This window comes from Sminthopsis crassicaudata, chromosome 2 (genome assembly GCF_048593235.1).
Source record: "Sminthopsis crassicaudata isolate SCR6 chromosome 2, ASM4859323v1, whole genome shotgun sequence".
Taxonomy (NCBI): domain Eukaryota; kingdom Metazoa; phylum Chordata; class Mammalia; order Dasyuromorphia; family Dasyuridae; genus Sminthopsis; species Sminthopsis crassicaudata.
In genome coordinates, this window is record NC_133618.1 from 236,979,973 (window position 1) to 236,997,255 (window position 17,283).

Sequence of the window (17,283 nt, forward strand, 5' to 3'; positions counted from 1 at the left end):
CTTTCCACAGCCATGGTGCTGAAAGGTGGTTGGGATGTCCCTGGCTACCTATGTTTAAAAATTCCAACCATGGAGAGGATATGAATAATTTTCACCTAATATCTATGTGGTGCACTCTGGACAGCATCTCCTTCCAATCAGCCATATTACATCACTATCTCTACTTCTATTGGCAACATAAAATTTTGTACTTGGCTCTTAAAACCTCTCACATAAAGTAGAATCACTTTGGTTCATAATAATGCTAGCCAAGAAGTTAATGAGTTCAAATATTCAGACCTATATATGTTGTCTAAAGGCCAAAAGACCCTGTGTTCTAAGAGGAATGCTTGTGTGTGTGTGTGTATGTGTGTGTGAGAGAGAGAGACAGAGAGACAGAGACAGAGAGAGAGAAAGAGGGAGACAGAGAGACAGAGAGACAGAGACAGAGGCAGAGACAGAGAGACAGAGAGACAGAGACAGAGGCAGAGACAGAGAGAGAGAAAGAGGGAGACAGAGACAGAGACAGAGACAGAGGCAGAGGCAGAGAGATAGAAAAAGTGGGAGGGGTGAGGGAAAAAATGGGGAAAGAGGGAGGGAGCCATAAAGCTATGATGAGATGGGACAACTAAGTGCCTCAGGGGATAGAACACCAGCCCTGAAATCAGGAAAACCAGAGTTCAAATCTGGCCTCAGACACTTAACACTTCCTAGCTGTGTGACCTGGGCAAGTCACTTCATCCCAATTGCCTCAGTGAAAGAAAGAAAAAGAGAAAAAAAGATATGATGAGATTTGTTCTCCAATTTTCCAAAACAGTTGCTTAACAATTCCCCTTGGTGTCTTCCATATATAATGATTGCTAAGTGACCCTGATTTCTTTAGGTAGGTGTTGCATCCAAATCATCAGTGCTAGTATTTTCTGAATCTTTAGTATGACTTCTAGGCAAATAATTTATTAGAATGAATCCACAAGCCACCAGAAAAAGTCAATTTTCAAAGACAAAATGTATAATGGTATTTTGCTCGAACTTTGACAACAGAACAATCATTTTTTAAAAGTACTTACTATATTTTAGTCACAAGGTTAGACACCAGAGATACAAATTCAAAAGCAAAAAAAGTCCCTGACATCAAGAGACTTGCTTCTCTCTCTCTTTTTATGAACATCAACAACATAGTCTTTAATAGAAATATTATTTAAAAACCTTTTTGTCAATTTTTTTAAGTTTTATTTTTATTTTGGGAGAGAAAAATCAGAGCAAATAGGAAAAACCATGGGAGAGAAAAAAAAACAGAAAAAAGAAGTGAACATAGAATGTGTTGATTTACATTAACTCTCTCTCTCTCTCTCTCTCTCTCTCTCTTTTTTTTTTTCTGTATGCAGATGACGTTTTCTGTCCACAAAGTTTATTGGAATTGCTTTGGATCACTGAACCACTGAGAAGAACTAATGCTGTTATTGTGTACAATGTATTCCTAGTTTTGCTTGTTTCACTCAGCATTATTTCATACAAATCCTAAAATCAGATTGTTCATCACTTTTTATAGAACAATAATATTCCATTATCTTCATTTACCACAACTTGTTCAGCCATTCCTCAATAGATGGGCATCTACTCATTTTCTTATTCTTTGCTACCACAAAAAGAGCTGTTACAAACATTTTTGCACATGTGGGTCCTTTTCCCTCCTTTATGGTTTTCTTGGGATACAGACCAGTAATGGCACTGCTGGGTCAAAGGGTATGCACAGTTTTAGAGCCCTTTGGGCATAGTTTCAAATTGCTCTCCAGAATGGTTGGATCTTTTCACAACTCTACCAACAATGTCCCAGTTTTCCCATATCCCCTCCAACATTTATCATTATCTTTTCCTGAAGAGACTTACTTCAAATGTGTAAGACTATAAGAATATATATGTATGTGTGTGTGTGTGTGTGTGTGTGTGTGTGTATATATGTATGTGTGTGTGTGTATATATGTGTATATATATATACACACATATGTCACATTATATGTAAGACTTATTTAAAGCAGATACAGGTAATATTGGTGGAGAAAATACAAGAAACTGATGGAATAGAAAATAGGCAAAGTTTTAGACAAAAGCATTTGAGCTGATTCTTAAAGGAAACTAGCTTTTTTAGAAAGGTATAAGTGAAGAGGAAGACATTTAAGGCATGGGGAATGACTAATGCAAAGTCACAAAGATGGGAAATGGAATGTCATGTGTGAAAATCAACAAGTAGTTGATATGACTGGATGGTGGAGGGGATAATAACAAGGAAAAAAAGAGAACGGCAGCAGCATGTGACATGCTTAACAAAAGGATCAAATTTGATTCTAGAAGTGAGTGAATGAATGAAGCTGTTATTAAGTGTTTACTACATGCAAAGCACTCTTCTAAGTGCTGGGGATAAAAACAAAAAAGGAAGACACTCACTGCTTTCAAGGTGTTAGAGAATCACTGAACTTTATTGGGGGGGAGGGAGTGACATGGTCAATCCTGATCTTTAGGAACATAAGCAAGCACTGGGCGCAGTCCTGTTGCTATATAGTGTAGATACTGTTTGATATCCTACTCTGTCTGTGATACTTATCTCCTGGCCTGTGGGTGGTAGGCCTTGGTAAGCAATAGATGAACCCCTAACCTTTTTTGCAATCTTCTCCAGAACTTAGTTGTAAACTGTGGGCCCCTATCTAAAACAATCTGTACAGGAAGCCCACCCAGGTAAACAACTTCCCTTAGAAGATACTCACATTGTCTGTGGGGCAGATGGCATCCTGGGGAAAATATCAAAGGAAACAACTTCTTTCTCATTTCCCCTGAAATAGAGGTCCCTAGTGAATTGTAAGTGATCATCCCCTCCCCCTTTCTACCTCTTTTTTTCTTTCTAGACTTAGAAAGATTATTTGGCCAAATGCCATAATATCTAGCTCACTATTGCTTCTGACTTATCTTAATGATATTTATATAACACTGGTGATGGTGGTGGTAGTAGTGGTGATGATTTTGATCAGGGATTTGATTTAGATCACTTATGATCCTATGCTGTGATTGAGTGTTGATTCATTTGAATGAATGAATAAAAAAGTATTGATTAAACATTTATTATGTGTTTAGCATAAAGAGGGGAGGCTCTCAAGGAGCTCACATTCTAATGGGGGGGTAATATATGCAGAAGATTTCAGCTGTCATTCAGATAGAAAGGTTTCATGATCCTTAAGGTGCTGTTGCAAAGCATATGGTAGTGTATTTTTAAAAATGTAACTTCATTGATAACATCTTATCTGTTTTGGATCTTGAACAGATTAATAAGGCACAAGATTTTGGTCTCAAGCATTTTCCTCCCCTTCTCCCATCCCAGATCTTTAGTATTTGGAGCTGGGGTATTGCCATTTCTGGCATCCTTGGGCATGCCCCCCCTTGGTGATGGTTAGTAAATGGTTTTAGAGATATCAAGAAAGATGGTCTCCACTACACCCCTCTTAGATTGACTAAGATGACAGGAAAGATAATGATTAATGTTGGAGGGGATTAGGAAAACTGGGACACTGACACATTGTTGGTGGAGTTGTGAATGGATCCAGACATTCTGGAGAGCAATATGGAACTATGCCCAAAGAGTTATCAAATTGTGATATCAAACCCTTTGATCCAGCATGTCTCTGCTGAGCCAGTGTCCCAAAGAGATCATAAAAAAGGGAAAATGACCCACATATGGGTCCTTTTGTAGCAGCCCTTTTTGTAGAGGCAAGGAACTAGACACTAAGTGGATGCCTATCAGTTGGAGTTGTGAAAAATTTGGTTGAATAAGTTATGGCATATGAATGTTATGGGATATTATTGTTCTGTAAGAAATAATCAGCAGGATGAATACAAAGAGGCTTGGAGAGACTTACATGAACTGATATTACTTGAAGTGATCAGAACCAAAAAAAACATTGTACATAGCAATGAGCTTATATGATGATAAATTCTAGAGGATGTGACTCTCAAACAGTGAAGTGATTCAGGCCATAGTGGTCTTGTGATGGAGAGAGTCATCTGCACCCCAAGAGAGGACTATGGGGACTGAGTAAGGATCATAACATAGTATTTTCACTTTCTTGTTGTTGGCTTGTATTTTGTTCTCTTTCTCATTTTTTTCTTTTTTGATCTGATTTTTCTTGTGCAGCATGATAATTGTGGATAGAATTGCACATGTTTACTTGCTGTCTAAAGGAGGGGAAGAGGGAAGAGAGGGAGGAAAAAAATTTGGAAAATAAGGTTTTGCAATGGTGAATGTTGAAAACTATGAAGATGTTTTGAAAATAAAAAGCTTTTAAAAAAAAGAATTGTTAAAAAAAAAAAAAAAGAAAGAAAAGAAAAGAAAGATGGTCTCCTTCTCTACAGGAGTCACCCTCAATAATAGATGCAGGAATCAGATTGGAAGCAAAGCTGATAGTCTGTGGAGGGGGCTATTTCTGAGACTTTTGAAGATTCTGTCCCTCTCTCAGGAAGGAAATCAACTATTATATTGTTATTAAATCAAACCCTACTGAATATTAGGGTAAAGAAGGTGTTGCTAATGTGTTTTGCAATCCTGTGACTTCTGCCAGGAATTTAAAAAAAAGTTTATTTAATATTTTATTTTTCCTCAGTTACATGTAAAATAGTTTTAAACATTTGCTTTTAAAACTTTGAGTGTCAGATTCTTTTCCTTCCTCCCTCCCTTCTTCCAATTAGGAAGGCACATGTGAAGTTATGCAAAACATTTCTATAAAAGTCATGTTGCCAAAGAAAACATAGATTTCCCCCCCCCCAAAAAAAAAAAAGAAAATAAACCCTCAAGAAAAATAAGGTAACAAAAAAGGTATGTTTCAATATGTATTCAAACACAATCAGTTCTTTCTCTGGGTATGGTTAGTATTTTTCATCACAAGTTCTTTAAAATTGTCTTTGATCATTATCATTTATAATTCAATACATTACTTCTGTTATTTTGTACATAGGATATTTCACTTTGCATGAATTCATGGAAGACTTTCTAGATTTTTCTGAGAACATCCTGTTCATTTCTTTTAGCACAACACTATTCCATCATAATTACATACCAGGACTTATTCAGCCATCCCCCTAATTGATAAGCATCCTCTCAATTTCCAGTTCTTTGCCCTGAGAAAAGAGCTACTATAAATATTTTTGTGCATATAGCTCCTTTTTTTTCTTTCTTTTTTTAATCTCTTGGTATTATTAGATCAAAGGGTATGCATGGTTTTATAGCCTTTTTGGCTTAATTCCAAATTGCTCTTCAGAATAGTTGAATCAGTTCACAATTCCACCAATAGTACATTAATGTCTCATTTTCTCCACATTCCTTCCAACATTTGCCATTTTCCTTTTTGACCTATTAGGAAATTTAATAGGGATAAGGTAGGAGCTCAAAATTGTTCTAATTTACATTTCTCCAATCAATACTGTTAAGAGTTTTTTGGTTGTTTTTTTTTCCCATATGACAATAAATTCTGCTAAGAATTCTTGCTGATATGGGTACGGCCTTTGGATGACTAGATACCTTCTGTTCCATCAGGTCACCAAAGATACTAACAAATTAAATTTTTGGTTCTCACTTCCCTTGGATATCCATCTAACAGAGCATTGTGACCTAGTATGGTTGTACTATAAATTACCACTGGAAGGATCAAAATTGCAATTGCATATACTCCTACTTCTTACTGTTGCTTCATAAACTCTTGGAACAAATAGTAGCTTTATCCATATCTCTTCTTCCTAGGATTCCAACTTCAAGTCAGTGAATATCAGCTAAAGTGTTTCTTAGGCCAAACACTTACATAACTTGGAGGAAAAAAAAAAAAAAACAGAAAAAAATAATAACATTCATCAAGTGAAACATTCAGGTCTCATCTGGACCAAATCTAGACTGACTAATAGTCTTGTGAAGACAGAGTGCTTAACTCCCAAAAAATCTTGCTCAGATTCCAGTGTAGACAGTTAGCAATGCTTCTTGGTTCATTGTGATTCAATTTATTTCTATTAAAAACCAACTGAGGGGCAGCTACATGGCACAGTAGACAGAGCAGGGGGACCTGAGTTCAAATGTGACCTCAGATACTTAATACTTCCTAGCTTAATTGCCTCACCAAAAGAAAAAGAAAAAGAATATGTAATCAATCACCACTTTAAAAAAATCAATGGAAAAACAAAACAACTGGCTTGAAGAATATGAAAAGGGGAGATTTGCAGACCCAGATTCTGACCTATCCCCCTTTCTTGACAAAATTTAACTTAGCCACTCCAATAGTGACTCCTGAGGCCTCTGAAAAAGCAACCGAATTTAACTATGATTAAAGCAGAATAGCTATGAAGGCTCTCTTCAGTTTGATTTAAAGGAATTAAAAGCATTTAGTAAGTTTTACTATTTGCAAAGCACTGACGATACAAATAGAAAGGCAAGGAGCTCATAGTCTAATTGTAGGAGATATTACATGTGAGGTTTCAGCTCAAAAGGTCCCTTTATCCTTACGGTGTAGTGGCAAGGCCCTATGACTCCTAAGGTGTAGTGGCAAGTATAGTAATGTAATTTCTTTGTAATCATTTCAATTGAATGATATTCTTTTCAGATTTGACAGAGCTAAGAATTTTGGTGGCAATGACAATGAAGTCTAGAACAACAACCACAGGCTGGATGATGGGAGGTCTTTATTGATAGTTTAATTTCAATTTGATTAGGGTAGGGATCTCATTTTTCACCCTGGCCATTCAGAGGCTCAGGGAAAATCCCCATGGTTGGATTTTGGCTTATTTGATGAGAAAGATAACAACTTCAAAAGCTGTGCAAATATGGAGGGATGGCATAATGCATCATAATGACTAGGAGTTAGAAAATCTGGTTTTGAAACCATCTCTAAGGCTTATGATCCATGCAATCTGGTGTGTGACTCAGAAGCCTCATCTGTAAAATAGGGAGGAGCATGTTGGCCTTGGGGCTTTTGGGAAAATCTAATAAAGAATTGTAGCTTTGGAAGGCATAAAGCCCTATCATTGTTATGGAGTATAACTGAAGTAAGATCTTTTCAGTTTAAATCCTTGCATAATTTTGAGTTTATCTCAAGGTTTTTCCCACCCAGATCTATCTGGCAGAGTCCTCTGAATAGCAACTGCCTGAAAGCATAAATAATGTCCTCTCAGACTCCCTGCTTCCATCTTAGACACCTTAGAATATATGGAGTATTCCAGGAGGACAAGCACTTTTGGTGTGAGTTGTTCATCCATTTTTGGTGTCTACCTAACACTCAGCTCTCACTTATGGCTCCAAAGCTGTAGCATGCACAGCAGTCACACTTGGGATAAACTGCAGATGGGCCAAACCAAGTTAGAGTGACTGATGGGCCTCAAACCCATCAGTGAGTTAGAGTGATGTCTGCTCAAAGTGTGTGAAGGCCTCCCTCAGGAATGGCCTGATGACAACAATTTGTTTCAACATCCATGAAGATGGTGGAAACAGACCCCAAAGACTCCAAAGTCATTCATGCATCCTGGACCATATCTAATTATCTTGATTTTTGATCTGCCACTAGGCTTCAATGACCCTAAAAGAAGAATGAGGCTTTTTTTGGTTGTTGTTGTTGCATCTCTGCTTCACTTAAGTCCAAGTCATAAAGTTAAGACACTACCAGTGATATCATTGGTCTTCTTTGAAAAGAAAAGACAAACAAAAACAGATAAACCAGCATTTTTTTTTTTTTTGCCAGCTGATGGACAGTATGGGTTAAAAAAAAAAAAAAAAAAAAAAAGCCCTTATCCTTAGTTCTTTCTTAAAGAATGTTTCTTTTTCAGCATTAAATTGGAGTATTCAATTCAATAAATATTTATAAATTAATAAACAAATATTTCCTTCCTTTTTTCTTCCTTTCTCTCTTATTCCTGCCATCCTTCCCTCCTTCCCTCCTTCCCTCATTCCTCCTTCTTCCTTCCTTCCTTCCTTCCTTCCTTCCTTCCTTCCTTCCTTCCTTCCTTCCTTCCTTCCTTCCTTCCTTCCTTCCTTCCTTCTTTCTTATAAATAAGTTCCCTTTACCCAGGAGTAGAAGTGTCCTTGCTATCTCGTAGACTGTGCTCTACCATAAGTTGCTTTAGATGGCTTCTAATAGAGACCAGGAGATGGATTACTAATTGAATATTATACTAGCTAAATGTAGTGAGGAGCATCATATCCATCAATCAACCAATAAGTACTTGTTAAATATTGTTATTATTATGATCTCAGAAGGAAGACACTAAGATTTTAGGCATGGAGAGGAAAATAAAGAAGAAATTACATTGAGCATTCTAGACATGAGGATTAACTAGTTAAAATGCACAGGATTGGCATAGATAGAATATTATGTTTGACTAATAGCAAGAAAGTAAGTGTTGTTGAGTCTAAAAATATGTGAAGGGGAGTAAAGTATAAGAAAACTGGAACTATATGAAGGACAAAGATCATAAAGGTCTTCAAATGTTGAAGAGGAATTTATATTTGATGCTGAATGTAACAGGGAGTGAATGAAATTTATTGATTATGATATGTTCACCCTTTAGGAAAATCACTGTTAGCTGAGTGGAAGATGAATTAGAAATGGTGGTAGCAGGAAAACCAACAAAGAAGGTTAATTTTCTATGGTGATATATTAAAAACCTACAAGAAGATGATGACAATATGCATAGAGAAAAGGGAATTTGTCCAAGAGATGTGTGAAGGAAAAAATGATAAGACTATAAGACTTAGCCACAGATTGGATATGTAAGATTAGTATGAGGGAAGTCAAGAATAATACCATGGTTGCAGCGTGGGTGATCAGGAGAAGGATGGTGCTCTTGATAGTAATGAGGAGTTTGAAAGAGAGGTGACTTTGGGGGTCTGGGTGGGGAAGATGAGTTCTGTTTGGGATTTGTCAAGTATCAAATGTTCATGGACATTTGATTTGAAGATAATATAATAATAGCTAACATTTATATTATCTGTACTTTGTGCTGGCTACTATGCTAAGAGCTCTGTAATTTATATCTCATTGATCCTCACAACAATCCTGGGAGATGGTTATATAATTATCCCCATTTTATAGATGAGGAAACTGAGGCAAACAGAGCTAAATAATTTATTCAGAGTCAAACAGCCTGTAAGTATCTGAGACTGGATTTGAACTCAGGTGTTATTAAGTTGAGGCTTCAAACTCTATCCACCATGCCACCTCACATAGAAAGTGGTATATAAACTGAAGAGGAAGAAATAAGGGAGGGGAGGGAGAGAAGGGGTACATTCCAAGCAGAGGGGATAACAGCTGCAGAGGCATGGAGATATAAAGTGCCATCTATGAGGAAGCCTGTTTAACTAGACTGTTTCTCTGGCTTCTTTTAATTCTAAAGCAGGTTTATATATGTTTACTTTTTGCCTCTCATTAGATTATGAGCTCCTAGAGGGCAAGGACTGTCATTTACCTTTTTTGTTTCCTATACATAGTAGGCACTTAATTAATGTTGATTGAGCTTAGAGTGTCTAGTATGTGAAAGGAATTAATATATAAGTTTAGAAAGATAAGTTGGGACTTGGCAATAAAGATCTTTAAATTCTAAACAGACAAATTATATATATTTACTCATAGATATGATTAGGAGCACTGGAATTTATTGAGTAAATTTATTGAGTTTATCAACTAGAAAATGGCAACTTAGACTTGGATTCTCGTCCCTGATGATGCCTACTGACTAATATCATTGACAAGTCACTTGATCTTTAAGTGCCTCTGTTTCTCATGATGATGAAATTTAGTTATTTTTAATTGTTTTTGTTGTTGTTGTTGTTGTTCCAAATTCTTTTCCTTCCTCCTCCCCTTCTACTCCTTAGGAAATAAAGAAAAACAAAACTCATTACAAATATGGGTAGTTATGCAAAACTAATTTTTGCATTGGCCATGTTTCCAAAAAAAGGAAAAAGAAAAGAAAAGAAAAAGAAGAAGGAAATATTCTTCAACCTATACTTTGAGACCATCAGTTCTCTCTGGAAGTAGATAACATTTCTTTACCTGTCCTTTGCATTTGTTATTGATTGCAATTACTAAGCTTTTCAAAATTGATTATCTTGATAATATTGTCATTCCCATAGAAATTCTTTTCCTGGTCCTATTCACTTCACTTTTTATCAGTTCATATAATTCTTCCCAGATTTTTCTGAAATCATCACCTTTAACATTTCTTAAAACATAATGATATTCCATCACAATCATAGCATAATTTGTGCAAACATTCTCTAGTTAAGGAGTATCCCCTCCGTTTGCATTTCTTTGCCACCATAAAAAAAGAGAATTGCTATAAATATTTTTGGGTACGTGCATAATTTCCCCCTTTCTTTGATTATGATTCAATTTAATAAACATATATTAACTTCTACTACATGTGAGACATTATGCCAGGGCATGGGAATACAAGAGAGAAATGAAATAGAAGCTTGAGCAGATCAAGGATGTACATATATTTTACAAGATTGTGGTGGAGAAAAGCATTAGGAATGTGGAAAGGAAGGAAGATAGGAAAGAAATAAGAAAGGAAGGAAAAAGGGAGAGAGGGAGAGAAAGAAGGAATTTGAATTTAAATGGCTTTAAGTCCTGATCCAGATCTCTAGCCACTGCTCTACACAGCTGCTTTTAGAGGTCATGGAATCCAACCCCACTGTTTTGCAAGTGAGAATATAAATATACACAAAATAAACATATACAAGGTAGTTAGGGAGGGAAGGAATGAGCAGTTGAGGGGAGGGATAAAAAAGGTATTTTTGTGGTTCTCAAATGGCATCTTGAAGAAAATGAAGAATTCCATGAGAATGATGAGGAAGTAGTACCTTCCAGGCATGAGAGATAACCAATGAAAAGATTTAGAAATGGAAGTTGGAATATTATGGGTGAGGAATTGAGAGAAGGATAATTTAGTTGCGTTACAGAATAATTATAATGAAGGTAGAAAGACATGTTCAGATCAGGTTGTAAAGGGAACTAGAAACCAAACAAAAAGGGAGAGATAATCCCATACATCCTCATGCTGTTCTAAAATGAAATAGAATAGGGTGCTTTGTGGGGTGGTGAGATCCCTGTCACAGCAAGTGTTCAGACACAGATTGGATGAACATTTGGCAAGTAGGATCAAGAATGTAGAGAGGTAGGAGAGAGAAGATTGGACTAAATGACCTCTAAGACTAGATCACACATAAAGCTTGGGCTATGTGAATTTGAAGCTGGGTCTGAAAGGAGGTAACATATAAGAATTATCAGAAGGAGAGGCATGAAGAGGTTCTTGATGGGTGTATAGGAGTGATCTTAGAATGGGTCCAGATGAGAAGGAAATGGTGTGAGCAAAGGGAAGGAGATGAGAATCAGCTCTTTGTTGGGGAACAAAACTGCACAAAGATGGCCATTTTCTCTAAAGTATCTGACTCTTGTAGATTCCGTTGGATTCAACAAATCTTTATTAAACCTTACCAAATAAAAGGCAATAAACTTGGGGATGACATGATGAAAAGTGGAACAGTCCTTGTTTTCTTGGAAGCTATATTCTGCTAATTTAATCTCCCCCAAATCCTAATTGGTCACACAGCTCATATCATTGGGCTTGAGTCTGCATCTTCTGAACTCCAAATTCTAACATTCTACCATTATTCCATGCTACTTTAAAGATGTGTTTCTATGGGGGGGTCCAGTCATTGCAGAAGACTTTATGGAGGAGATAACATTTGAATTTGGCTTTAAAGGATGAGTTTGGACAAAAGTCACCCAGGGAGGAGTGGGCTATAATCTGCAGTTTTGGAGAAATTGTCTTCTTAGATGGGAGGTATTGCAGAAAATAATTTAATGAAGGAAAGGTGTCCCAGGGAACACAGAGAACTGTGAATAATTCACTCACACTAAGTGGGAGGCAGTGTAGCATAAGAGAAAGAACATTGGCTTTGGAATCAAAGATATTCTGCCTATGACTCAGGGCAAGTTACTTAAAACTCTCTGGGTCTCATTTTCTCATCTGTATAAAATGAGGAGGTTGGATTAGGTATTCCCTGAGGTCTTTTCCAACTCTATATCTATGGACCTAAAAATATTCCAAATTAGTTCAAGTTTTACAGAAGCAAAAGACATTTTCTCTTTCACATCACAAGATTCTCCTATGCTTCTTGGATGGAAGTGGAAGATAGAAGATACAAAATGCTATGAGAGTCAGGGAGCTAGAAAGTGATTTCTTTCCAGCTTCCACTTTTCTTTACCCCCATCCATCTGGAAGAGAAAGTTAGGATAATTTGTCACTTTGTAGGAATTAGCTCTTGTTTTTGATCCCATCAATTTTTTTTTTTTTAAGTTGTTTCTTAAAGGCAGCATCTTACATGACTTCTTTGGTTTTGCTTTTTTTTCAGTTCTGGGTTACTCAGAAATTCTAGAATTATCCTCTCTAAAATACTCACCATTCCATTCTACTTCTCCCCAACATGCATTATTTTATTGGAAAAAGAAAATTCCACAGAAAAATACTAATTTTTCTCATCACATGAAATAACCAGTTGCCAGATAATTTTTCTGACTTGGAGTGTATGTATTTTTTTGAAGTAACCTATACTAATATCTTGGAAGGGATGAAATAGCCAGGTTTGCAAACTGAGGCCTGTTTTTAGAAGCCATTGTTTGTAACTTTCTGTTTTCATATTTCCTCTCACCAGCTGCAGCTAACAAAGAGCTTTGGTTTTACAGTCTCACTCCGGCTCAAATCCCTTTGAAATTAAGGGGGCTATTAAAGTCTCCAGGGAATGTTGGCCACAGAGTCAAGCCCCAAATAACTGGATGTAATCCATTCAGTAATCTCAGGGTGAAATTTTCTCTGGGAAGGGGGAGGAGGCAATTGGCTGTAAAGACACAAGTTTTTAGCTCTTACACAAATATATCAAGATAGAATCACAGTGCCTGGCCCACAGTAGGTACTTAATAAATACATGTTGATTGTTTTAGAGTTACTGATAACTGTCACCAAAATGTAAAACCTTTCCCCACCCCCTTCAAAAACTTTCACATTTATCTCAAGATTTGTACCCCTCCCCCTCTCTGTCTTTTCATCTAGGACTACTGGATGCCGAGGGAAACTTTTCAGAGTTTGAAAAAAAGATTACCCAGATAATTTACATGAAAAGATCCAGCCTTAGGGAAAATTTGCAATTCCAAGGGGACATTTTGGAAATGATTTTGAATTGTAATATTCTATTCACAAGTGACCCAAAAAAACTGAAATTAGATTTCCTCTGTATGGGGGAAAGGATGTCTACAGACCCTCAAGATTTTAGAGGATTCATGAAATTGGAAGGAAAAAAAAAATTATATCTTTATTTTTACTAACCTTTGGTTTTCTTTGTAATCCTAGATGTTATACTTTATACATTATTTTGAGAAGGGATCCATAGACTTTATCACACCACTAAGGGGTCCGTGTTACAGAAAAGATTTGTAACATGTTTGGATGTACCCTAACAATTATGGAGTAGAATGATATCCTCAACATTTGATATCAAAATTAAAATTTCCTAGACAATTTTCAAAGAATAATACTGATGATAAAAAAAAAAAAAAAAAAAAAAAAAAAAAAGACTTTGACAATTCCAAAAAGAAATATTTGAAAGTGAGAGAAAAAGGATTTTGGAGAGCTTGTGGCTAACTGCCCCTGGAATCTGGGGTTCTATGTTTTATTCAAGTGAGTGAATGATTGAGAGGAAAATACTAAGTCCAATTAGAAGCACTGGAAGCTTTCAAATCCCTTGAATCCTTTCAATGAATCTATCTTCTCTGCAGACTAGTATTGTTTCTCTCCCTCTCCCCCTCCCCCTTCTTCATTTCCATAAACAATATAACCATTGGCTAAGCCACTCTCTCTGCAAATAAAGGCAGGAGGCTAAGCAAATTTGCTTCCCTGCAATTATTTTTGTGAGGTCACCAAGTTAAGCATTAAGAGAATACTCCTGTGGATGGGGGGGGGGAGGGAGGGAGAACACAGTAACTGTGATTTTTGCTACAGAATGCTCTAGCCTCTCATCTATTTTCATAGCAGGACAAAACAGTGGCTTTGTTCTAAAAGTTCAGTGGAGGGGAATCTTTCACTGGAACAAGTCTGAATTACATCTAATCTCTTCTCAGACTTTGTTTCCCAGAGAATTGAAATGTAGGCATTTAGCTTGAGTTTACAGACTTGAAATCATCTGGTTTTCTATGGCAGAAAAATAAACTGGCATCTCTAAGGATCTAAGAAAATCTGGCCTCCTAGATAGGTAATAGTAGTTATTATGTTATTCCATTATGGATCTATTTGTGGTTTTCTTGGCAAAGATACTAAATGGTTTGCCGGTACCTTTTCCAGCTCATTTTACAGATGAGGGAACTGAGGCAAGCAGGGTTAAGTGACTGGTCCAGAGTCACAAAGCCAGTAAGTGTCTGAGCTGGATTTGAATTCAGGAAGATGAGTCTTTCTGACTCCAAGACTGGCACTCTATCCACTGCACTTTCTAGATGCCCTGAGAACCTCCATAGCTCCCAAATATATCATAATAGTAATGGTTTATGTCTGTCTAGCACTTTACAGAAGGAATACTTTTTTCTCTGTGATCTTGTGAGATAATTGGTGGAGGTATTATTATTATTCCCATTTTACAGATGGGAAAACTGAAGCTCAATTATTGGTTTGCCTTTGGTCACATAGCTAGCTGGCTACAAAGCAAGGGCTTGAATCCAGATCTTGTGACTTAGAATTTAGACCTTCTTTTACTAAATCATATGATCTCTGATACATTTTAAGTCTGGAGAAAATTTGAAAATCTAAGGAAAGAGGTCAGAGGGCCTAAATTGGAAACTCAGCTCTGCCACTTACATTTATTTGTGTAATTTGGGGCAAGTAATTGAATCTCCCTGGATTACAGTTTCTTCATTTGTAAAATTAATGGGAATTCTTAAGTAATCTTTAAGGGACTTTCTATCTCTAAATTTTATAATCCTGTGACATCTTGAAAATTTTTTGAATTTTAATATTTTATTCACAAAAGATTATAAGAGGCAGCTTCAGAGTCAGGAAGACCTAGTTACAAGTGTCTCTTCCCCTCCCAACCGCTCTTATAGCCATGTGACCTTGCTGGTGCCAATCTGATTTTGTATAGGGATTTGCTTACCAGGAGTCCCCTATGCCAATGAAATCAAAGGTCTGTTCAAAGAGAAAAATTCACTAAGCATTAAGAAATCCTTAAAATCTAAATATCTTGATCTCATCTGATTATTCTTTGGGTGTGTTACTCTCTATGCAATTCACATTACTAAAGATAGCAAAAATCTTAGGCAACTTCACATATCTGATCACAATAACTAGTCACATTTATTTGGTGCTCTACAATTGCAAAGTACTTTATATACATTATCTCATTCCCTTCTGGCCACAGCCCCAGGAGGAAGATAGGACATACTTCATTTTAGTGGGGAGGACAATAAAAATTTTTAAAGGTTAAGTCACTTGTCCTAGAGCAACAGGGACTCCACTCTAACCTAGGACCCCACTCCCAGTTATAAGCCAAATATTTTGCATTGAGATAAATGTAATTAATAATAGCTAACATTTCAGTAACACACATTTATACATATATATATGTATATATGCATTTGTGTATATATATGTGTGTGTATATATATACACATATATATACACACATAAACATGAATGTATGTGCATATACACATACATATATGCAATTGACTTGCCCAGGCTTATACAATTAATAAGTTTCTAAGGCCAGATTTAAACTTGGGTCCTCCTGATTCTGGGGTCGGTGCTTTATCCACTCAACTACCTAGCTACGCCTAGATAGCATGTTAAATACAGAGTGGACCAAAAGTCTTGGTGCAGCTTCACATTATTAAGGTATAAAACTGAATTAAGATTTTTGGGATCTGTGTGTTTTCATTTGATTCTTACAATCTCCCTGTTTTTCAGGTGCTATTATCAGCTCCATTTCATAGACGAAGAAACTAATGCTGAGAGATATAAATGACTTACCTCGGTCAGCACTCAAACCACTTTGTCAGGAAATATCTCTCATTCTGAAAATTATACCACCCCACATAAATAACAATAGCCCGAGAAGGAATGTGACAAGTTCTTCCTTTTCTAGTTTTCATTTTTATACCTACTGTGTGGCCTTAAGCAAATGATTTCTGTTTCTTTGATCCTATTGAATTGAATTCAGTTAAAAACATTTATTAATCACCTACTATGTGCCTGTGCTAAGTGCAGATCATACAAAAAGAAGCAAAAGACAGGCCCTTCCCTCTTGGAACTTTTAATCTAATGGGAGGGAATATACAAACAACTCTATACAAAGCAAACTGTATACAGGAAATAATAGAGGGGAGGCACTGAAATCAAGCGGGGTCAGGGAAGGCTTTCTGTAGAAGGTATGATTTTGCTGATATATGCTGGATATATAACATCTTTCCTATAAGAAAAAGGAAACTATGGGGGAGAGAGAACCCTTTTTCTCTGTACCCCAAATTCTCAATTCAGGTAATAATTATATATGTCTATGAATATCCATTGCTGACCCTCAATATGATTTCATGAAGACAATCCTGAATGTAATATGCTGTAATGAAAAAGATGGCTGATTTGGGTTCAAGGGCCCTGGGTTCAGATTCTAACTCTGTAATTTAGTAACATGTGACTTGAGAAAAATCATTTATCTTTCTATAAGCTTCAACTTCTTTCCTTGTAAAATGAGGGAATGAGACTAGATAATCTCTAAGGTTGCTTCCAGTTTTAGAGCTATGATCCTGAGAATAATTTCTGGGCTCTAAAATTACAGCAAACCTGCTTGATCAGAAAAGGAGGAATAAAGATGATAACTAGAGCATACCATTCATGCATTACAATGAATAACAGATAATATAGGTTAATATATCTCCTCCTTACAAATTAGGAATGGATTTATATTTTATTTTGTTTATTATTTTTAATTATAATTTTTTTAACAGTACATATTCATGGGTAATTTTTTTTTTTTTTACAACATTATCCCTTGTAGTCACTTTTCCAAATATTTCCTCCCTCCCTCCCTCTACTTCCTCCCCTAGATGACAGGAAATCCCATATATAATAAATGCCTTACAATATATCCTAGATACAATATTTGTGTGTAAAACCAAATTTCTTGTTGCAGGGTAAGAATTGGATCCCGAAGGTATAATTAACGGGTAGAAACATTTCCCAGTGTTCCTTCTC